This window comes from Trichosurus vulpecula, chromosome 8, assembly GCF_011100635.1.
Source record: "Trichosurus vulpecula isolate mTriVul1 chromosome 8, mTriVul1.pri, whole genome shotgun sequence".
Lineage (NCBI taxonomy): Eukaryota > Metazoa > Chordata > Mammalia > Diprotodontia > Phalangeridae > Trichosurus > Trichosurus vulpecula.
This window is the reverse complement of record NC_050580.1, coordinates 230201360-230222556: the sequence shown is the minus strand read 5'-3', so window position 1 is coordinate 230222556 and position 21197 is coordinate 230201360. Positions and strand designations below refer to the sequence as shown.

General features: G+C 36.6%; 1 pseudogene; it reads left to right on the top strand.

The window, feature by feature from the left end:
- LOC118829874 overlaps positions 1-18821 on the top strand; it is a 40380-nt pseudogene extending 21559 nt beyond the window's left edge.
- Positions 18822-21197: the final 2376 nt, after the last annotated feature.

Sequence of the window (21197 nt, the reverse complement as noted above, 5' to 3'; positions counted from 1 at the left end):
CAATGTGACATTCGTAAAGAACAGAACTGTATCTCTCCCCTTTGGATAAATTCCAGTGATTCATTGTTACAACTGTGGTGAAATATCTCCTGTTTGTCATTCAAAGCCATTACCACCCACCTTTCCAGGATTATTATTACTCTTCTTCATGTACTGGTCCAGAGAAATTGACTTTCCCGGTGTTCCTCACATGTATCTCTCTTATCTCCCATCATCTTTCTGCATTCCTCATACCTGCTGCACTTACCATTTACATTTACTGGTGTGTTTGCTGCTCTTTTTCCTTCCTCTTTCCTTTTCATGGGGTGGCCCCGCCTCATGCCACAACTCATAGAATCATTAGTTTCTTCAAAGTACAGGTGAGCTAACACTTTCTACGAGGCCTTTCCTCATTCCTCTACCTCCTAGTCTTTCCCTCCTGAAAGTACCCTGTAGTATTCTCTGCTAATTATATCTGTATATTCATGTTACCTCTTTTTTTCTTTGTATCCTGGTTGTCTGGCACATAGTAGGAACTTAATTAATGCTTGTTAATGGATTAATTAGAGGAGAGCTAAGTAAATGTAATAACTTCTGGCATGAACAAAAAAGACACGGAAGAGTCCGTATTTCCTTACTCCGTCTTACTCTCCGTGCACTAGAAGGAACGGTGATAAAGAAAAGTAATGAGAAATGATGCTAAGCACCATTTGAGTCTAGGACTTTGCATGAAGAATAATAAAGACCTGTGGTGACTCTGAGCAGACAAAAGGTAGATCAGTTAGAGGCAAGGCCAGGCCAGTGTCCAAATAACTGAGGGTGTACTTTGAAAGTAAAGTCCTTGTAATCTTGTAGGAAGCATGCTACCAGTGCTGCGAGTAATATCTAGCCGTGTTTATTTAGGATCACAGCAGGAGACGGGAAACAACTCCACGTTTGAGTCTGTATAAAAAAAAGGGGATAGGGTCAGGGCAGAGGCCCCAAGTCACCAGGAAAACTGAAATGGCCAAAAAAAATTCTGACACTTTATATGATTGTAAGAAATATCAGTACAAAATCAGAAGACTGGAAAAAAGACAAATGACCTGGAATATGGGTCAAGGAGAGATAAACTTAGCAATCACTGGACTTCATGAAAATCTCAATCAGAAGTTTAGAATGCCATATTCATGGCAATAATCCAGTGAGTATCTTGTGAAAGATACTCCAAAATGAAAATCCTCCGCGATGTCACAGGCAGCGTCACAGGCGGCGTCACAGGCGGCGTCACAGGCGGCGTCACAGGCGGCGTCACAGGCGGCGTCACAGGCGGCGTCACAGGCGGCGTCACAGGCGGCGTCACAGGCGGCGTCACAGGCGGCGTCACAGGCGGCGTCACAGGCGGCGTCACAGGCGGCGTCACAGGCGGCGTCACAGGCGGCGTCACAGGCGGCGTCACAGGCAGCGTCACAGGCAGCGTCACAGGCAGCGTCACAGGCAACGTCACAGGCAGTGTATCTCGGCCAAAGGGGAAAAAAAAATAGAAGCACTTAGAAAGAAAAAGGTAGCAAGGAATAACAGCTGGAATAAGGGAGCTAATACTATACTAAAAAGGAGAGAAAAATTGAAAGCTTTACACGCAAGGATAATTTATCGTGTCAAACTGAATATAATAGGGTAAAAAAATGGAACCTTAATGGAATAGAAAACTTTCAAGTATTCTTATTCAAAAGAGTTGAATACAATTTAAGCTTCTCTGGTTGCTCATACCTTTAAGCTCTTCAGGAATTTTTATCACAATACCTATGAAAAATATTTTCTTTGTAACCTGCAACTGAATATCTTAATAGGATAACTTAATTAGTAGAGCATTTTTAAGTGGGTTTTCCTTCCTTTTTTTATTTATACAAATGAAATTTCCTTCCCATCACAGGTCCATCAGGTTGTGGCAAAACCCAGTTTTGTATGATGATGAGTGTTCTGGCCACCTTGCCCACTGGTATGGGAGGGTTAGAAGGGGCTGTTACATATATCGACACAAGGTCAGCATTTAATGCGGAAAGTTAAGATTTCATTCATCTTAATCCAGTATATTTTCATTTTTTCTGTTCTGTTTTTTATATTAGGCATATGTCACAGTTCATATTCACTAATAAAATAGCAAGCTGAACATAAGATACTAAATCCCTTAGCTTTCAGTCTTAAAATAGCAGAATCATCTTCTCTACTCTGGTATGAGAATTTTCTTCACTACTTTCCTATTTCCTATTACTCTATTGCCCACCAAGCTGGGCTCGCAAAAAGGCAACTAGAGTTGGGGAAACTGAGAGGACATGACAGCACAGTGGAGAGGGAGATTGAAAAAGAAAAGGAGTGAGAAGGACCAAAAAGAAGCTATTTTTATTTTCGTTACATGATGCTGACACAGCTACCAAAGGACAGGTCTCACCATGTACCTGATGGGGTGCTTGTGTTTGGACCCTAATTTTAATAACCTCTGCTTGGGTGGCAGAATTCCAATTCTAGAACACATTGACTTCCAAAAACATGTTCTTTCCCAGGCAGCCTCTCTAGCTAAAGGGCAGTGTGCCCCCAAATTATCTCTGTTTCTTCCTCAGTAAGCAGCTCTGCCCAGTTATAGATTGATTCAGGATGCTGATAACTGACCATACACTGAGTCTAAAGTGTCCTAGACATAGTCAAATGTATACTCCCTTACATTAATTTTGTCTAACAAGACACATGATGGAATCCACCTGGATATTCCCAGTTAGCCTTGAAATTTGAGTGACTTAGTGACTTTTCACAGGCAAAACCATACCCCCGGGTAGCCCCGCTATGGGCTATTAACCAGTGAACTCTGGGTAGATACAAAAAGTGCATGTTCCATTAAGAACTGACCACTCCTAAACCACTCCCTAATCCCACCCCAACATACATAATTGACAGGTTTCATCCCTAAATCTTGTACTTAAACTTTCTCTGTAGCCCTGTATGGTTGGAGGCTCCCTGAGAACTCTTACCTGCTTTATTTACGTAAAGCATAGTGAATCTTTGCTTCCCTGACTTAAAGAATGCTTGGGTCTGCGAATTCATTCCAGGAGGCCATGCCTTGGGAATTTTGGTTTGGGATTTCTACATCCCTGGGTTCGTTTCTCCTTTGGTTTGGGATTTCTACAACCCTGGGTTCATTTCTCCCTCAACATACCTAGCCTGCTCAAAAAACTGTAGTGGGACCTGATACCTCCAGAATCAAATATAAGCTGCTTTGCAGGCATTTCAAGCTGTTTACAACTGGGTCCAATCCTGCCATCCCAGTCTTACTATTTTGGAAACTAAGATATCCTTTTTATTATTTTTTAATTTTTTTTTTTGCTTTTTGGCAGGGCAATGGGTTAAGTGACTTTGCCAAGGTCACACAGCTAGTACATGTGTCAAGTGTCTGAGGCCGGATTTGAACTCCTGACTCCAAGGCCGATGCTGTACTCACTACACCACCTAGCTGCCCCATCCTTTTAATCCCTTTTCTCTCTTTAAGGTACACAGTAACAAAATAATATTTAAATCTTTTTTTGGTCTTCAGTCCTTGACCTCACTATATAGTAAAGGTCTAATAGTAAAGGTCTAATCAGTTTTCCCTTAAAGAGTACTGAGATCTATTCTGTTCTAGAGTCAATTTTAATCCATTCTCAAAGGTTTAAATACTTATATTTATAAATATATTTATCCTTTTTCTATTCTTCAAGCCATGCTTTATAAAAATTTTTTTAAAAAGAAGGGAAAATTAGCAAAACCAATGAATACACTGAAAATTGTAAAACATAGTTTTCAGTGTCTATGAACCTCCTCCCTTCAGACGAGTGGGGAGAGGGATGAACTCATCTTGGTTCTTGGTAATTTTCCAACATTTAGTTTTGATTTTTTTTTTCTTTTAACACATTCATTGTTTCTTTATAGCACATTAATAATTTTCACATACTCGTAATTTGTTTAGCCATTACTCCCTTCTCGTCCTATGTGTATTAATTTTGTTTGTCGATGCATTTCGATTTCCTGCAACCAAAATTATCTGAATTGTCTTGTTTTTGCCTTCGTTTCTTGTTTGCTAAGAATACATCTTCTATGAAAAAATATGATGTCTCTATCCAAAGTATATGATCTGCTTCAATTGTCTTTTTAGTAGTATGAATTTAATTAAGGTCATATATCCATTTGAATTTGCTGAATATTATTTAAGATGTTGGTGTAAGACTAATTTCTGTCACACTACTTAACTGTTGTCTCAGCAGCTCTTAGTTTTCTTAAATTTCCTCTTTGTCCTTTTTTTCCACTCCCAGAGAAGTATCCGTTAGATTGAATACTGGGTTTGTTTCTCAATCTCCATTGTCTGGCAATTTCACTCATCCACACTTTTCAGCCAGTCCAAAATGGTTTTTCAAATCTTATAGTATTGCAAGGGTCTGAAAGTGTTATTCTTTCTTCATTACAAACTTTTCCACTGTTTCCCTTGATATTCTAGAGTTTTTGATCATTCAGATAAATGTTTATAGTTAATTTTATTAACTTTGATAGCGTAATTTGTGTTGGTATGGCTCAACCATGAACACTGATTAACCTCTATTCATGTTTCAGTTATGATATTCTTCAAGGAGTACTTTGTTAGATGGATACCTTCCCATCCCAGATTTGTAGTTGTTTTGAATGAGGGTATGAGTTTTGTGGGTTTATTTTGTGTAGCTTGCTACTTTACAGAAGCTACACTCTCAATTAGTATCTTTTAAACTTTTTAGAGTATACCTATATCATCAGCAAATAGGGATAGTTTTATTTTTTTCTACTGTCCTTACACTTGTATTTTTTCCTTTTTCTTGCTATGACTAACCAGAGTTTTCCAGAATTATATCAAACAATAGGAGAGAAAATAAGCATCCTTGCTTTAGGCCAGTATTTACTGGGAAACAATTCTATATGGTACCTGCTGTTGGTTTTAAATAATTTTTATGATGTTATCACTTTATGTTTATATTTTGCAGTATTTTTAGAATAATTTGGAGAGTATTGTACTTTGTAAAAGGTCTTGTCCTTCTGTTCAGATAGTTTTGTGGTTTCGTTTATTTTTATTGTGGGACAGTACATGGTCCAGCCATCCTGGCATCCCTGATATAAATCAAAATTGGTCATAATGATTAACTTTGGATAGATTTCTATGCTTTTGCAGTATGGTATTTAAAACTTTTAAAATCAATTAATGACAGCAGCCTTTAGTTCTTCTTTACTTTGTTCTTATTGTAGGAGTACATTCTTTTTTAGAAAAGCATTTGCTAGAGTACTTTCATTGCTCAATTTTGAGAGTTATTTGCTTAGTGTTTCTAATAATTGTTCCTTTAAAAGCTTTATCAGTTATCCTGTAACTCCATTGGGATAATTAGTTTTTTGGTTACCATTGATAATAAATTCCTTTGTTGCTAGTTGTGTATTCTTGTTGTACATTGTGTAATTTGTCTTTTAGTTTATGTATTTTATATTTTTGCATGTATTCTTCTATTCTCAACTTTATTATCACATAATTGTGCAGTGAGGCGCTAGGTTGTGTGATGGATAAAGTACAGGACCTGTAGTCAGGATTATCTCCCCGAGTTCAAATATGGTTCCAGAAATTTGTGTGCTCTGACTCTGGACAAATCACTTAATTCCATTTGCCTCAGTTTCCCTATCTGTAAAATGAGGTGGTGAAGTAACTGCCAATCGCTTTTCAGTATCTTTGCTGAGAAAACACTAAATGGGTGACAGACAAAACTAAACAGCAAAACATTGTGCAATAATAGGTCCCCATAATTTTATATTTTCTTGGATTTGTTCAGATTTAACTTTCTTTTCTTGAATTTTCATTTGTCTTTTTGCTTTTTTAATCACATTGGTTAAAGGTTTATCCTTTTTGTTAGTTTCTTTCAAAGGATTGTAGCTTATTTGTGTTTGTTTCTGATGTTTAAAAATGGATACTCAGGACATTAATCCTTTCTTTTCCTAGTTTGTTAATGTATGTTTTTTTTTGCAATATAACATTTCCCAGTAGGAATGCTTTAGCTGCATCCCTGAAAACTTATTATATTGTTTATCAGTATAATTTTCTCTCACATAATTATAAATTCTATTAGTATTTTGACTAATAATTTAGTATTTAGTTATTAAATCCATTTGTATCTGTGTCGTTTTTAATTCTCTGAGTTGATTCCTGTTTTTGTGTTAGCAACATCACTACACCTTAATAGTTTTTGTGAAAAGTGGTCAAATGTTTCTTAAAAAGTTTCATTTAGAAGATTTTGTCAGTCCTTTTGCTCTGTTTTCTTGAAGATTTCATTTAATTTTGTATTTTCCTTTGGTTTCTCTTATTTTTGTTTAATATGAGAGAGACATTAAAGCCTCATGATTGTGTTCTTATTTCTGTCTTGTAATTCAGTTATTCCCTTATTGACTTTCATTGGGATTTGTCATGAGTTCAATATTAACATACTTTCTGTTATCTTTCAACTCAATGTAATTTTCTTATTTAATCTCTACATTGTGAATTTTTGGTTCCGATTTGCAACAGTGCAGTTCCTTTTTTGAATTCCCCTGATGCATGCATGATCAGTTCCTCCCCCATTTTTATTATTTATATGCATACATACATATATGTGTATATACGTATTTTTTAGGCTTGTTTCTTATGAGCTAGAGATTATAGCCAGTCCATTACTCTTATTTTGTTTCAATCCATTCACACTTAAAGGTATTAGATTTTTTTTGTTGTTTTATGTCACACCGAAGTACTTAAACATAATTTTAATCTTCTGATATTAGAAAAGAAACATCCACAACTCAGGCCGCAAAGAACAGCTGAACTATATATATTTGTGCTTATTTTTCTTTTTGCCAGAAATAGGTAATAGTCATGGATCAACATAAATAGGTTGGGAGAGGAAAGGGCAAATGCCCAAAGTTGGCTCCTTTAAAAACTAAGGAAGATAGTACCATTGAAATGGGAATGGGATCTACTGTGGTCCTTTTTTTTTTCTTTTTGTCTAATGCTCTTTATTGGGATATCCAGAGAGCCAGTGAGTAAACGTGATTGCTTTTTTTGAGTAGAAATCTATAAACAGAAAAGCAAAACACTGGATTACATAGCCCTTTTTAAAAAAAAATTTTGGAAAGGAGTGATTAAAAAAACCAAAGAAACCTAGCTAGACTATCACCCTCAGAAGCAGGAAAGACTGGCTATAAATCCTGTGTATGACAAATTAGTTGTGTAACCTGGCAAGTTACTTTGCTCCATAGTACCCCAAGAAGATTTCTTTAAGATAGGAAATTGCAGAACACATGTCCATTGGTATTGAGGAAAATAGGGATGACAGAGGATGAGGAAAGATTTCTTCTCTGGGAATTCTCTACACCAATGATATCTCATATGCAATTAAAAAAAAGGAAATTTCGAATTAAATTCGAAAGTCTGCTGGAGAAACCTTAAAAAATGTTGCCCAGTAGATGTCAGTGTCATCACATGTTCTATCTACATCTACAGGTTTGTGTTTTGATTACTCATCCTAACCAAAAAAGAGCTCTGTGACTAAACATTATCATAATAATTATGATTAATATGAAACCTATGGAACTTTGCTTTTTTTTGCTTGTTTGAAAAGGATTTTTTTGGACAGGTTTTTCACAAGAAACTCAAGAAAAACCATTGAAAGAGATAAATAAAAAATTTGGGGGGCATACTTATGTCCGAATAAGTGATTGGATGGAGTAATTAGCATTTGGTAGCTGTGAACAGACAGACAGGTGATGCCCTTGTGGATAACCACCATGCCTTCCACAAGGACCTAATTGGGAAAGAAAAACCAAAATCACTATTCAAAATGTTGGGTAAAATTCAGCCTAGGGCCGAGAGTTATTTCCCATCTCTTATTCTATACCTGTTGCTAAATAACTGAGAAGGTTTATTTCTGTTATATCAACCTGCCATTCACTCTATAAAAACCTGTTTATTGTAGTTGTTTGCCCTAACTATTCCCCACACCAACTCTGTCCAAATCAGTTGATTTTAATACCACAGTAATTGATCTATCACCAAAGCTCTCCTTAACTTTAGTCTACTTTCTTTAATTGGCATTTATGCTTCTCCATATATTTCAGAATCTTCTATCCTTTTCTCATCCATTTACTCCATTTCTGTCTTAAACTTCAAACTTCAATTTCTTTTCATCTCCTGAGCGCTCCTCTTGAATCTTCCCCTGGATACTCGTGTTAGGCTTGTCCCTTGCTAGTTTGGGTCTGACCAAAGATGAAATGAGATCTTAGCAGCTCCTTTTAGCAGTTAGCAAAATGAGGTTTACTTACCTATAGCATAGAATTAGTGAAGATACAGGTAGATGTGGCTTAATTTTACTGGACTAACATTTAAGGAGGGGCCCTTCTTGTGTGCACTCCCAGATCATTTGGATTTTTTTCACTTCCTTGCCACCTGCTTTTCTACCTTAGAGTAACCTGCCATTCACCATCATGACCTCCATTTAAGGAAGTCAAATAGAATACTTGTTCATCTTTGACCCTTTCAGATACTCTCCATATTGCTAACACTCAATAACTTTCTAGGATCACTCTACTCAATCCAAATTTATCACCAAGATCAAGGTCCTAGTAACTATTATCTAGCAGTCCTCCTGGCATTTTGCTTCCGTAATGATTGCTGTTGCTTCCCTTCAAAGAAGTGTTTCCCCCTACTCACTATCCTCAGATCTGTTTATCCATCCCTAGCTTTACTAATTTACAATCTTATACCATCAATTTGGACATTACCAAAAAGATGTCCCATAAGGCATTTCAAATGGAACAAATCCAAATCAGCTCACCATCTTTTCTCCCCAACCCTCCTCCTTCCAAACTTATTACTATTAAATGTACCTCCACACTCACCTACTCAACCCGCCTTTACAACATCTCTCAAATATAGCTACTTTCTACTAATGGAGTCAACATCTTGGTGTTGGTTCTCATCATCATATGCTTGCAGAATTGTAATAGTCTTCTCTAATTGCTTTTGCTATCTCAAGTATATCTCCGCTTCATTTAGTCATTCACTCAGCTGCCTCCTTTTTCTTCTGAAGGTACAGGTATGATCATGTCAAACCCTTACCTCCCACCTACCCAGTTAAGTCCAGTGACACTGTCTATTCTAGGACTAAGTATAAAAAGCCTTTGTTTTTTTGAAAACTTTCGAAGTGCAGCCTTTTCCTATCTTCCAATGATTCTTACATCTTACCTCTCCTATACAGTGACACTGCTCCAGACTCTTGTGTTGGTCTTTCACTCATACTTTCCATATTTTCACCCTCAATTTTCCCTATTGGCTTCTCTGTCTTGCTTAAATATGTTTTGTCATTTCTGTGATTTTTAAAAATTTTCTGGTTAATCTATCTTAAATCTTCAATGTCTTGTGCTTATTTAGGTTTACTCAATTGTTGGATTTTTAATTTCTAAAGAAACAACTCAGTTTATTCATCTTTTCATTCACCTTTTCTGTTTTGTGGATGTAGTTTTGTAGGAATATGATTATTCCTTTGCGAACTACTGTAGCTTTATTCCAGAAATCTTAGGATGTTGATTTTTATAATTTTGTGTTGTAAAATTCTTTGTTTTTGTATGATGTGTTCTTTGACTAACTCAATAGTTAGGATTTTATTACATCTCCATTTGGGTCTGTGTCTTTTGTTTCTGCTTCCTGAAATAGTTTTACTTTTTATCTGTGTCATGGTCTGTAAAGAATGTCTTTTAACTATTTTTGCCTTTTTCATTTGTTTGCAATATCCCTGTGGCCTAATACTTGATTGGTTCTTATAAAAGTTCTATGTGGTGCCAATAAATTTTTTTTGTGGTCCAATTTAGAAGACTTTCATGAATCTTTTTAGGGAAAGTTTCTCCAGGAATTAATTTTTTTTCTTTTAATTTCTTTTTTCTTTTCACTCCTTTGGTGTAATTTTCTTATCCAAAACTCAAAATAACATTGATATCTGCTAATTATATTTCTGTATTGTTTTGTAGTTCTGTTAATTTTCCTTTTATGAATTTAGATGCTAAGTCATTTGGAGCATATAAACTTAATATTGATATTGGTTTGTTTTCTGTGGCTCTTTTCAGCATAATGTAGTTTCTCTTCATATGCTGTGAATGTTTTTGCCTTGTCTGATAGCATGATTGCCCCTACTGATTTTTAGATTTACCTCATGCATGGTACATATTTTTCCTTAGCTTTTCCTTTTTAGTCTGCATGTATGTTTCTTGTAAGGAACAGTTTATGAGATTTTGATTTTCTTAACCAATCTGATGGTTTTTGTTGGATTATTTAATCTAATTGCATCTAAAGTTATGACATTTAGATCTCTATTTTCCTACATTTGTCTCTAGTATTGTTTTCCTCCCTCAAATTAGTATTCTTAGCCAGACTTCTTCTGCCTGTATGTTTTGGTCTTCTTCATCACCAAAAAAAAAGACTCTAGAGTCCTTTTTCAATGCCTGGTCGTGTTCCCAGCTAAGTAATTGACCTTGGAGCATTTTTCTACTGCTTGTAGAGAGTACTTTGTCCCAAGCATTAGGGGCTGTTCTGGTGTTTTCAGAGCTACTTCTAGTCCATTGTCATTGCAAGCCATGTCACAGCAGAGCTCCTTCCCCCCAGCAACTGCCAACCAGGATTGCAACTCAGATCCAAGCAGGGCAAAGCTGCCTCTGTACCAGCAAAGCTCTCCTTGCACTCCTTGCTGTTGATTTCTTTTAACTTTGTTTTAAAATTTTATTTTCACGTTTATATTCTCCCTCTCATTACCTTCTTTTGAAAATTGAGAAAGCAAACAACCAAACCCTTTTACAAATATATATTGATAAAGCAAACAACCAAACCCTTTTTACAAATATATATGTGTATGTATATATGAGTGTTAATTTCTTAACATCATACTTCCGTTTTTAACTCATACTTCAAATTGTTTTCAGATCTAGTTTCCTTTTACTCTATTTACTCTATCTTTTTAAAATTAGTGCTATTTTCATGAGCATCTAAAACTAATTGAAAAATTTATTACTCATGGAAAGTAATTTACCTTAAGTATTAAAAAACTTGGGAAATGGAATTCTTCTATACTGATTAATCTGTGGAAATAAAAATAATAAAAATGAAACATTCAGGACTAAAACTCCAAGGTTTGCTGGCATTATCTTACTTTACACCTCTTGATTCCTCCCACCATGAGAGCCAGGGACTCCTAAGTAGTTGACTATGGAGCTCTGGAAGCAGCTTCTGGAGGTTCCTGCTGGCTGCTGCTACCGCCCCATGACTTCCTCCAATCCCAGGCCTGGGGCCAGACTGCTCTCTAACCCAATTCAGCAGGTTTCCCACTAACCTGCCCCATGGTCTTAAGCATTTGTGATTTGAGAAGACAGTCACAACTGTGATTCATGCCCCCAAGGCTTTTTCTGCAGGCCTGACTCCCACTGTGGTCTGTTCTGGCACTGCCCCACACTGGGCTGTGCTCTGCTCCCATGCTCCCAGCACAGTCGATAGACCCTTCCCAGTGACCATCCAGGCTATCTTGAGCTGGAGACCTGCTTACCTCTTCTGATTCATGGGTTCCCCAGCTCTAGAATTTGTTTAGAGCCATTATTTACAGGTGTTCGGACGGATTTGGTAGAGAGCTTAAGCAAGTCTCTACTTTTCCTACTGCCTTCGTGGCTCAGCCCTCTGTAGTATCTATGCATTCACACTCTTATGGTTATCATTTACCTGCAGAAGCTCTGATTCTCTTTCTGTGAAAAGATGAGTGGGCTCTACCAAATGTCTCTAGATTATACCCATTGTAAGGTCTCTATCTCCATAGAAAATCTCTCCTCCACCATATGAATATTCATCAGTTATATCCCCTTCCGCTCCCTTCCCTTATTTCCCCTTGTGTCAATGCTTTCTTAGCCATTTTCCTGCATGAAACTACAGGAATTATTTTTCCTTGTCAACCTTGGTTTGGTTTAAGGTCCTTCAAATAGGCCCCTCTGTGTTCTTCCCTTCTCCCCTTTTATATGCTATCCCATTTTCCAGCTTAGTCTTGTGAAATTTACACCATGATGTCTCAGATCTGTTTCCCTGCAGTCATTTCAGTTTGACATCTGCTTTCATCTTTGTCTCCTTTTTACTTGTAGAAAGAGATGTGTTAGTGGTCTCTTGTTCTTGATTAGTATATTTGTTTCCCATACTTGTAGTTTCACTATTTGGGGTGTTTGAGAGGCAAGCCATTTGTCTAGAAATGCTTCAGATTATCTTTTTGGGGGGCACCCAGGTGGTACAGGAGATGAGCAGCCCGGGAGTCAAGAGGATCTGAGTTCCAGGAGGTCTCTGACAGTCACTAGCTATGTGACCCAGCACAAGTTACTTAACCCTGATTGCCTGTCACCCTCCTACCCTGAATCTCCCTTAAAAACATTGTTTTTTCGTTAATGGTTAGGCACTGGTTAACCAACTGTCATGCTGGATTGCATTTTAAGTTCCTTTGCTGTGTGAAGTGCATTATTGCAGTCCTTGCTGTGGTTTATTGTAAATGTTGGATATTCTTTCTGAAGAATTCACATATTTTTGTCAAAGGAATTGTTAAATTAAACTAAGATGTTATAAGCTTTGTAGGGTAGATTTCTTTTTTCTTGCAGGCAATTAGTAGATTCTTTCTGTTGATGACTTGTTTTCCATGTTTAGAAGTTTTGAACAGTTTTCTTAAAAAGATTTTTGGATTAATTTTCCTTTGTCTTGCAGTGTTTTTAGATGCATGTATTCTTTGCTGATCTGGAGGGCTTTCAAAAACCTGGGTTCAATTCTTGGCTTTGCCCCTCCACTGAGCATCGCTTTGGACAAGTCTTTTGACTTACCTCATTTTTAATGCCTTCTTAAAATGTGTATGAGGGGAAATTTGAGCTACAAGATGCTGTAACTTAACCTTTTAGCAGTGAATTTATGCATATGCATATTCATCTCTATAGGTTTTTTCCTAGTTTTACCCTTTGTTACTGATGAATTGGATAACTCAGGATAAATAAATGTAGTAACTTGGCTTTAGCTATTCCTGAATTTTTGTTTCATTTTTATTTCCACAGATTAATCAGTATACCAGAATTCCATTTCCCAAGCTTTTTTAATACTGAAGATAAATTACTTTGCATGAGTAATAAGCTAAGCTGTAAATTTTAGTATAAACCAGTTTCATCTCTGTAGACCCATATTGTCTCCTTCCATGCTTACATTTCACTTCATGCCCATACTGTTGCAATGTGTACTGCTTGGTCTCCTTGCCCCAAGCCTGTCCCCACTCAAGTCCACCCCCATACCTGCCGTAGTGTTCTTTCTGATGTGCTGATCTGACAGTGTCACATCGTCTACCCCAGGACCACCATACTCCAGGTAAAACTGAATTCACTCTGTATCACCTCTTGGATCAACTAGAAAATACTCTTTATGTTTTTCAAAGCTCTGTGTAACCACTTTTTTCCACCTTCTCATTCCATCTCACAATCTCCACCTTGTTCTTTGGTCCAGTGAAAATGGCCTTTTTCCTTTGCTGTTCTTTACAAAAGATACTCCATCTTGTAGCTCCAGGCATTTTTGGTGGCTGTCACTCACACTTGGAATATTCTGTCTCCTGATTTCAGGTTCCTGTTGTCCTTGGCATCTTTCACCTTCACCTATAAGGAAGAAGCTTTTGCTTATGCATCGCCTGAGTTTATGCCCTCCTTTCTACTCATCTGTTTCTTTTAATGGCACCACTATCCTACAGTTTCTCAGGGTAAAAAGTAGGAAGTTCTATTTAACTCCTCTCCATCAGCCCAAAAAAGCTTATGCCTCTGTACCAGGTACGACTGAAATGCATTCCTTTTTCAACTTCACCTCCTTGTCTTCAAAAGGCAGACTATTTGTGGGTGTATACCCCAATCTTGAGCCTATGGTTAGAACTTTTATAGCCCACTATCAGCTCTTACACAACTATACGGCCACACTCACCTTCCCTTCAATCTTACACTAACCAAATTTCCATCACTTCTCCCCACTCAACTGTATTTTCTTTGTGTTGGCTGTGTTTTCTCAACCCTGTACTTTTTCATCCTTCCTGTCTTACCTTAAGAATAAATGCTAGTATTTATATAGTGGCTATTAATTCCATGCCTTGTATGAAGTGCTTCAAAGGTATTAACTCACTCGATCCTTGAAACTCTCATGGGAGGCATGTGGTGGTATTATTCCCATCTTACAATTGATTTACAGGAGGTAAAAAGAAGTTAAGTGATTTACCCAAATTATCTCGGGCAGGATTTGAACTCAGGCCGGCCTGACTTTAGACCCAGCACTTTAGCCACTGTACCACTCACCAAGCCACTTAGTTTAGCTTTCCCCAGGTAATGGGTAATTGGTATACATGGTCTCCAGTTCCACATAGAGGATATGGTGGGATAGAGCTCTGGAGGTTGACTCAGGAACACCTTTGTTAAAATCAGTACTGAAACACTTCTTACCTGCCTGACTTTGAAAGAAAACACTTAACATCCCTTTGCCTCTTTCCTCATCTATAATAATGGGACAATGGTGAAGATCAAATAAGGTAATATGTATAAAGCACTTATGAAACCAATAAAACAGTGCTATATAAATGCAACTATATACAAATGATGTTCTTGGTATCACAAATAGCATTACCCTGTGTAATTTGGTATATATGGGACATTTCTGGGTAATGGTTTCCTTTGAATAAATTTATGTCCATTCTCCAACATTGAGTGTTTTTTGTCCCTCAGACCCTGACACTTTGTGCAGGTGTGTATGATACCACTGGGTTTTTGTCTTAATTGTTCCAGGCAGTCAGTCACTACAGATTTATGCTTACTCTGTTACCACTGTACTAGGCTCAATAGACATATAGTTCTCTTCTTCATATCTGTATCCCACCCTCCCTATTTCCTATTCCTTACTACCATAAAAATATGTTGTCATTACTTCAGTGTATGTGGAGCCATTCTTTGTCAGTGGCTTTGTTGGGGTATATATGCAGAGCAGTGGGATATTTCAGTAAGAGGGTTTTAGAGATATCTTAGCTATTTTATTTGAATAATTAAAAATTGCTTTCTAGGACTGTTGGGTCCAATTCGTAATTAAACTAATAGCGTAGTAGCATGCCTGCGTTTCCATAATCTCTTCAATATTTAGTCTAATCTTTTGCTATCTTTGCCAATTTGAGTGTGACATGAAACTTCAAAATTTAAAAAACTTAGATTAGTGGCAATTTTTTTAGGTGAAATGTGCTTCTGTATCATGTTCCCCTCCCCTTGTGTCACTAAAATTTGATTATGAATACTTAGTGATCTCTAGCCCCTATCATTTAACAGCGTTGTCTGACCTTCCCATTCAAGGCCTGTATGATAAATACAAGTAATCAGTCAGTAATACTTGTTGAACTTAGGATCTTTGTGTTGACTCCTTGCTCATTGAATATCTGTCCTACCCCACTTTTTCTAATGATGATGAAAGTATTTAGGTGAAATATCTTTTGAGTGTTCGCCACCTTGTTACTGGAAAAACAAAGAATGAAATTGTTGGGAATCTTGCAGCTTGTTTCATTAGCGATATTAAATAAGCGAACTGCTGACATGCTTGGGGAACAAGTACATTTTCATTAGTTGCAATTCAAGGAAAGAAGTTTTTTTAAATGTCAGTTTTACCATTTCTAATGACCTGTTGACATTTTCCCTATAAACTCAGTGTTTTAAATAAATATTCTTTTAAAAGAATCGAGTCTTTGGAGGAAGAAATTAACTAAGGTAGTTAAACTTGGTTATTGATTCTGCTGCTTCTGTGGTCAGAAAGGAGTTTGATACACAACTTCAAGGTAACATGAGGGAGAGAAGTAATTTTTTGGCAAGACAAGCATCATTGAAGTATTTGGCTGAGGAATTTTCAATAACAGTAAGTTTTTGTTTTATATAAAACTATGGCATCTAGTATCAAGTCATAAAATCATAGGAGGAAAACAAAACCACACGGCTGTTTTATTTTTAACCAGGCTTTGCAGTATAACTGGTTTTATCAAAATAGCCTCATAGTGCTTTTTTTTTTTGTTTTAATTTCTGCTTTCAGATGTAGCTTGGGACTTCAGAGTTGTTTTAAAATTTGCTCCAGTCACTCTTCCTGTTCAGCTTCTGGGTACATTTCATATTTCTGCCCCTTTTGTCACATTTCTTTAACTTAACCTGGATGCAACTAGCCTGGTAGAATCTCAGTTCTATTCCTGGCATCATTCCTTTGTGGTAGCATCTTCAAGTTATTGTTTTTGGTAAGTAGCAGATTTCTGGATGCCTTGTAATTAGTTTAGATGGTGCTTGAATTTAGGGTGGCTATATTTCCTGTTAAGAGTAGGAGTTTGCAAGTTTTAGAAGGGTTTTACCAAAAGTAACGAGTTAAGGAGATAGATTTCCAATCAAGTATTGAATAAGTCATGGTCTAAGAATCATAAGGAGATAAATTTATAATCAGGTATTGATTAAATCCTGGTCTAAGAATCATTTCTAGCAGGAAGAGAATTTTAATCTTAACGATCTTTCAGTTTTCAAAAAATATAACCTTTATTGCCCTTTAAACATACACTTCTATCAAATGGGCAAAAAATAAATATAGGTACTTTATCAGGAAGAAGGATAATCCCATATGGTTGTTCACATAGAACCAATCAATTAACACATATCAAGCACCTACTATGTTTCATACAAATGTATCTGGGGGTATACTTATGACTAATGAAAACTGAGTGAAAAAATCTGCTTACAGTGAACTTAATGTTTTAAAGGGCAAGACAGTAAGTATATATAGAACTGTATGCAGCCAAAACATAAAAATGCTAAAAGCAGAAATATGGCGTTAATTATTACAAGTGGTGGCTTCCAAGCTAACTTGCGAGGATATACCTTAAGTAGTTAAGGAAGGAGAATTAGAAAAGGCATCATGCAGAAGATGTTGCCTGAGATTCACCTCAAAGAGAAGAATTTTATTTGGTGGAATTAAGGAGAAGAGTGTGTTCCAGGTATGGGGTATCTGGAATACCCAAGACAGGGTGAGTATGACAGGAATAGAGTAAGAAGGCCAGTTTGTCTGCATCATAGAATATGAAAGTGGCAATGTCCATTGAGGCTGGAAAAATAAGTTGGAGCTAGATTGTGAAGGGCTTTAAATTAATTTATTTTCTATCCTAGAGGTAATCCGTTTGGTCTTAGAAAGATGAATCTGCAGGGAGAATAGTAACCACTAGATGGAGTGTTTTCATTAGAAAAGTAGAATAGAAATGACCAAAGATGTCAATCTAATATGTTCCCTATTTGAATAAAACTTACTAGTTAAGCAGTGCTCTTGAGGTCTGTTAGAAGGACCAAGCCATAAATATAGGACTTGTGGTAAAATGAATACTAAGAATGAAGTAAAGGCATAAAAAACAAGTGGTATATCATTCAGGTTAGGGAGTTGTATACAATAATCAGTCATGATACTTATAATTTCTCAAGGTTCTATGGTCTCTGATACAGATTGCTTACCGTTGATGTAAGTAGGAAAAAGGAACAGAAATTTTAAATGTGTCCTTTAGCCCCCCACTTTTGTAGGTTTACTTAATAGTTTTATATCATAAATTTCATCAACTGAGAAATAATATATTTCCCAGTTAACCTAAATTTTTTAAAGATGCATTTTAAAAAACTGAGTCCTATGTTCTCTGCAATTCTCCCACTGTATCCATTTAGAGTGCAAAAAATACAATACCTCATATATATAAACTTATGCAAAACTTTTCCACATTAGGCAGTATAGACAAGCTGGGACTAGGGAATGTTCAAATGTACAAATAGGGACAGAAAAGGTTATGATAAGGCTAGAGTGTGGCCTCGTGAGAAATGAAGGCATAGCTGTCCTTAAATTGAGGTTCTTGAAATAGCCATACAACTAGAATAAGTTGCCACCAAAATGGTTATTCCTGGGCTGAAATGATCCTCCAGGATGAAGAGGAATAGGATACAATAGAAGAGAACAATGATAGAGAAGTCAAGAGTTCAAACAACGAGAAAAGAAAGATTGTTTAATGATAACTGCAAAGCATACTACTTTATACAGACGTTTCTTCTTTATTTAAAAATAGTTATAACATTCATCTTTACATTATAGTTCTTTCCCATGCCTACTGCAAAAAGTTCAGCACACTGTTTTGAAAATGATGACTGGCATATAATAAAAGTTGCTATTAATGTTTATGTCACATTCGCAGATTTTTCCTTTAGGAATATAGAAATTTTGTTCTTGACAATCAAATTTGTTTTTCTGTGATATTTTGAAATGTGTCCTCAATTTGTGTCTTTTCCTGGATTTTTCTTTTGAATTTGTTCTTATTGAGTCATTGGTATAATCAATATTAGTAAAATTTATGCATTTAAAAGTACATATGGATACATTTCTGGTCAGTTTGGTTTTCGAAGTTTGACTCTTTTTTAAACCTAGTTGTCATTTTGTCTTATTTTGTTAGCTGTAGTGTTTTAGTCATGTATTTGTGTTCTTTTAATCTTGTGGTTTTTAATTTTCCCCATTTTATTCTATCATATTTATCTTTACCTTTTGGTGATTTTTCTGTATTTGCATTATTCAAAATTTGTTTGACACCAGTCCTCTCTGGAAAATCACAGTGATGCTCTGACTCCCTTTCAGGCGTTGATGCTCTTCTCTTTTTTGTCACTCCAAGGTCTGTATGACAGGTTTTTCACCCACAGAAGACGAAGGTTGACAGTTGGGGACGTTGCTACAGAGAAACTTGTAAGTAACTGTCTTTATGAGGCTTTTACCTGTCCCATTCTTCAGATCATCTACTGTTCTCTTTGGAACTATATTATTTTAGTCTCTGTAAGCCTCCTAGGGAAGATCATGCACCATCGTTCTGAGAGGAAAGTTTTTCAGAAGCGCTTGCACTTAATTTTTCTCACTTAACTGGTTGCATCTTCTCAGGTTATTTTCATCCTCACTGCCTTTTTTGGTATCCCCATTTAGGATTCCTTGTCTCAGAGGCTGCACAATCCTCTGAATCCATTTCCTTTTCCTTTGTGGCTAGTCAGATTGACAGTCTTCTGGTAATCCATCTGGTATTGGGTTTTTTCCATAATTCTACTGCAGCGTTCACTCCAAATGTCACCTCAGGAGTGGTCTGAGTCAGATTGTAATAGTTGTGGAGAATTGAAAGTAGGTGCCTCTGCCAGGGAAAAACATGAAGGGATGAACAGTAAAAGCACAGTGTCTTAAAATACAGCATCTTGAGTATTATCCCTGGAAGCAATGAGGGGACACCTGCATTTGGAGGATTGTAGAGGCCATTGAGGTTGTAAGTTACATTTTTTTCTAAGTATTGCCTTCTGCTAGATTCTTTACTTTCTGTTCCTGATAGCTTTCCTGAATTTTGGGGTCTTTATAAATTTTTTCTTATAATGGGAGCTGATTGTGTAAACCCATCCGGACTAGATAATAAAGATTTTTTTACTTTTAATTTACAACGTGCTGTTCTGCATGATTTTGAGTTGCAGATTTTCCCCTCCACCCCAAGAAAGTATGGAATCTCAATCTTCTACATAAGCCTTCACATTAAAGTTATTTACACAATAGTGAAGTTGCAAAGAAGAATTATGACCAATGGAATGAATCATGACAAGAGAAGAACCAAACCTAAAAATGAAGAGGAAAAAAAAAGAGCAAGTAGTTTGCCTCAATCTAAATTCAGACTCCATAGTCCTTTTTCTGGATAGAGATACTTTTCTCCATCAAGAGTCCTTTGGAGTTGTCTTTGAACCTTGTATTGCTGAGAAAACCTAAGTCCCATCAAGTTCAGTCATCACAGAATCAATATATCTGTGGTTGTGTATAATGTTCTCCTGGTTCTTCTTTGCTCACTTTTCATTATGTCATGTACTTTTTTTCCAGGTTATTATGAAGTCCAGGCAACTACAGTCAGGATAACACAAGATCTTTCAGGTTCTACATTAAATCACAGGAGAAATTGGAGTATGAAATTCTGAAAGACAAAGGAGTTTGGACTACAACCAAGGATCAGCTACCCAGGAAAATTGAGCATAATTTTTCAGGTAAGCAGATGGACATTCAATGAAATAAGGGAGTTCCAGACCTTTCTGATGAAAAGGCCAGAGCTCATTGGAAAATTGCATTTTCACATACAGAATCTGAGGGAGACATAAAAAGGTGAACATGGGGGAAAAACCTTTTTAAACAATAAGGGAAATGATTTAAATATATATATATACAATTATATTGTTTTCTATAGGTTTTAGTCCATCTTTAGAATAGTACAGTTATTATGACAATTGACAGGGGAAAGAAAAGGAAGGGGATATTTTAAGGGAGGGTAGGAGTAAGGTAAAGAAGGTAGGATACAAGGGAGGGAATAAAAGGAATGTGGTTGTCAAGAGCAAAACTCTGGCCTGAGTTTTCATTATGGTTTTACCACTACTTTTATTTGCCTAGGGCAAATCACTTTTTAGCTTCCTGTGTCTTTAATTGTTTTTGTAGGTATCTTATCATTTACCACCTATGGCTCCAGCCTACTTTGCAGGAGTTTTTATAAAATCTTCCTCTAATTGCAACTAGTTAAGATAGCTAAGAAACTCACTGCTTCATCAATGGAGCTATTATAGAATAGCTGAATTATATTGTACCAGAAATTGTGACATCATGGATTTTTTTAATTTGAATGCCTAACTGCATCCTAAAGGACTATATATTCCACCTCTATTTTCTAGCTACCTACTATGGCAATATGAAGATAGCAAAAATATGATGACATTAAAGAAATTAGATTAAAGGACCACTGTGTTTTATATTAGGTCTTTGGAATCATATATTGTTTTTTTGGCGGGGGGGGGGGGTTAAGGTAGGACAATTAGGGTTAAGTGACTTGCCCAAGGTCACGCAGCTAGTAAGTGTGTCAAGTGTCTGAGGCTGGATTTGAACCCAGGTCCTCCTGACTCCAGGGCCGGTGCTCTACTCACTGCGCCACCTAGCTGCCCCGGAATCATATATTAATAAGTTTTTGCCCTGGTCCTTAAACTTGTTACCATCCAATATGTAGATATATCTCATAAGCAAGTATGTAAGTAGTTGT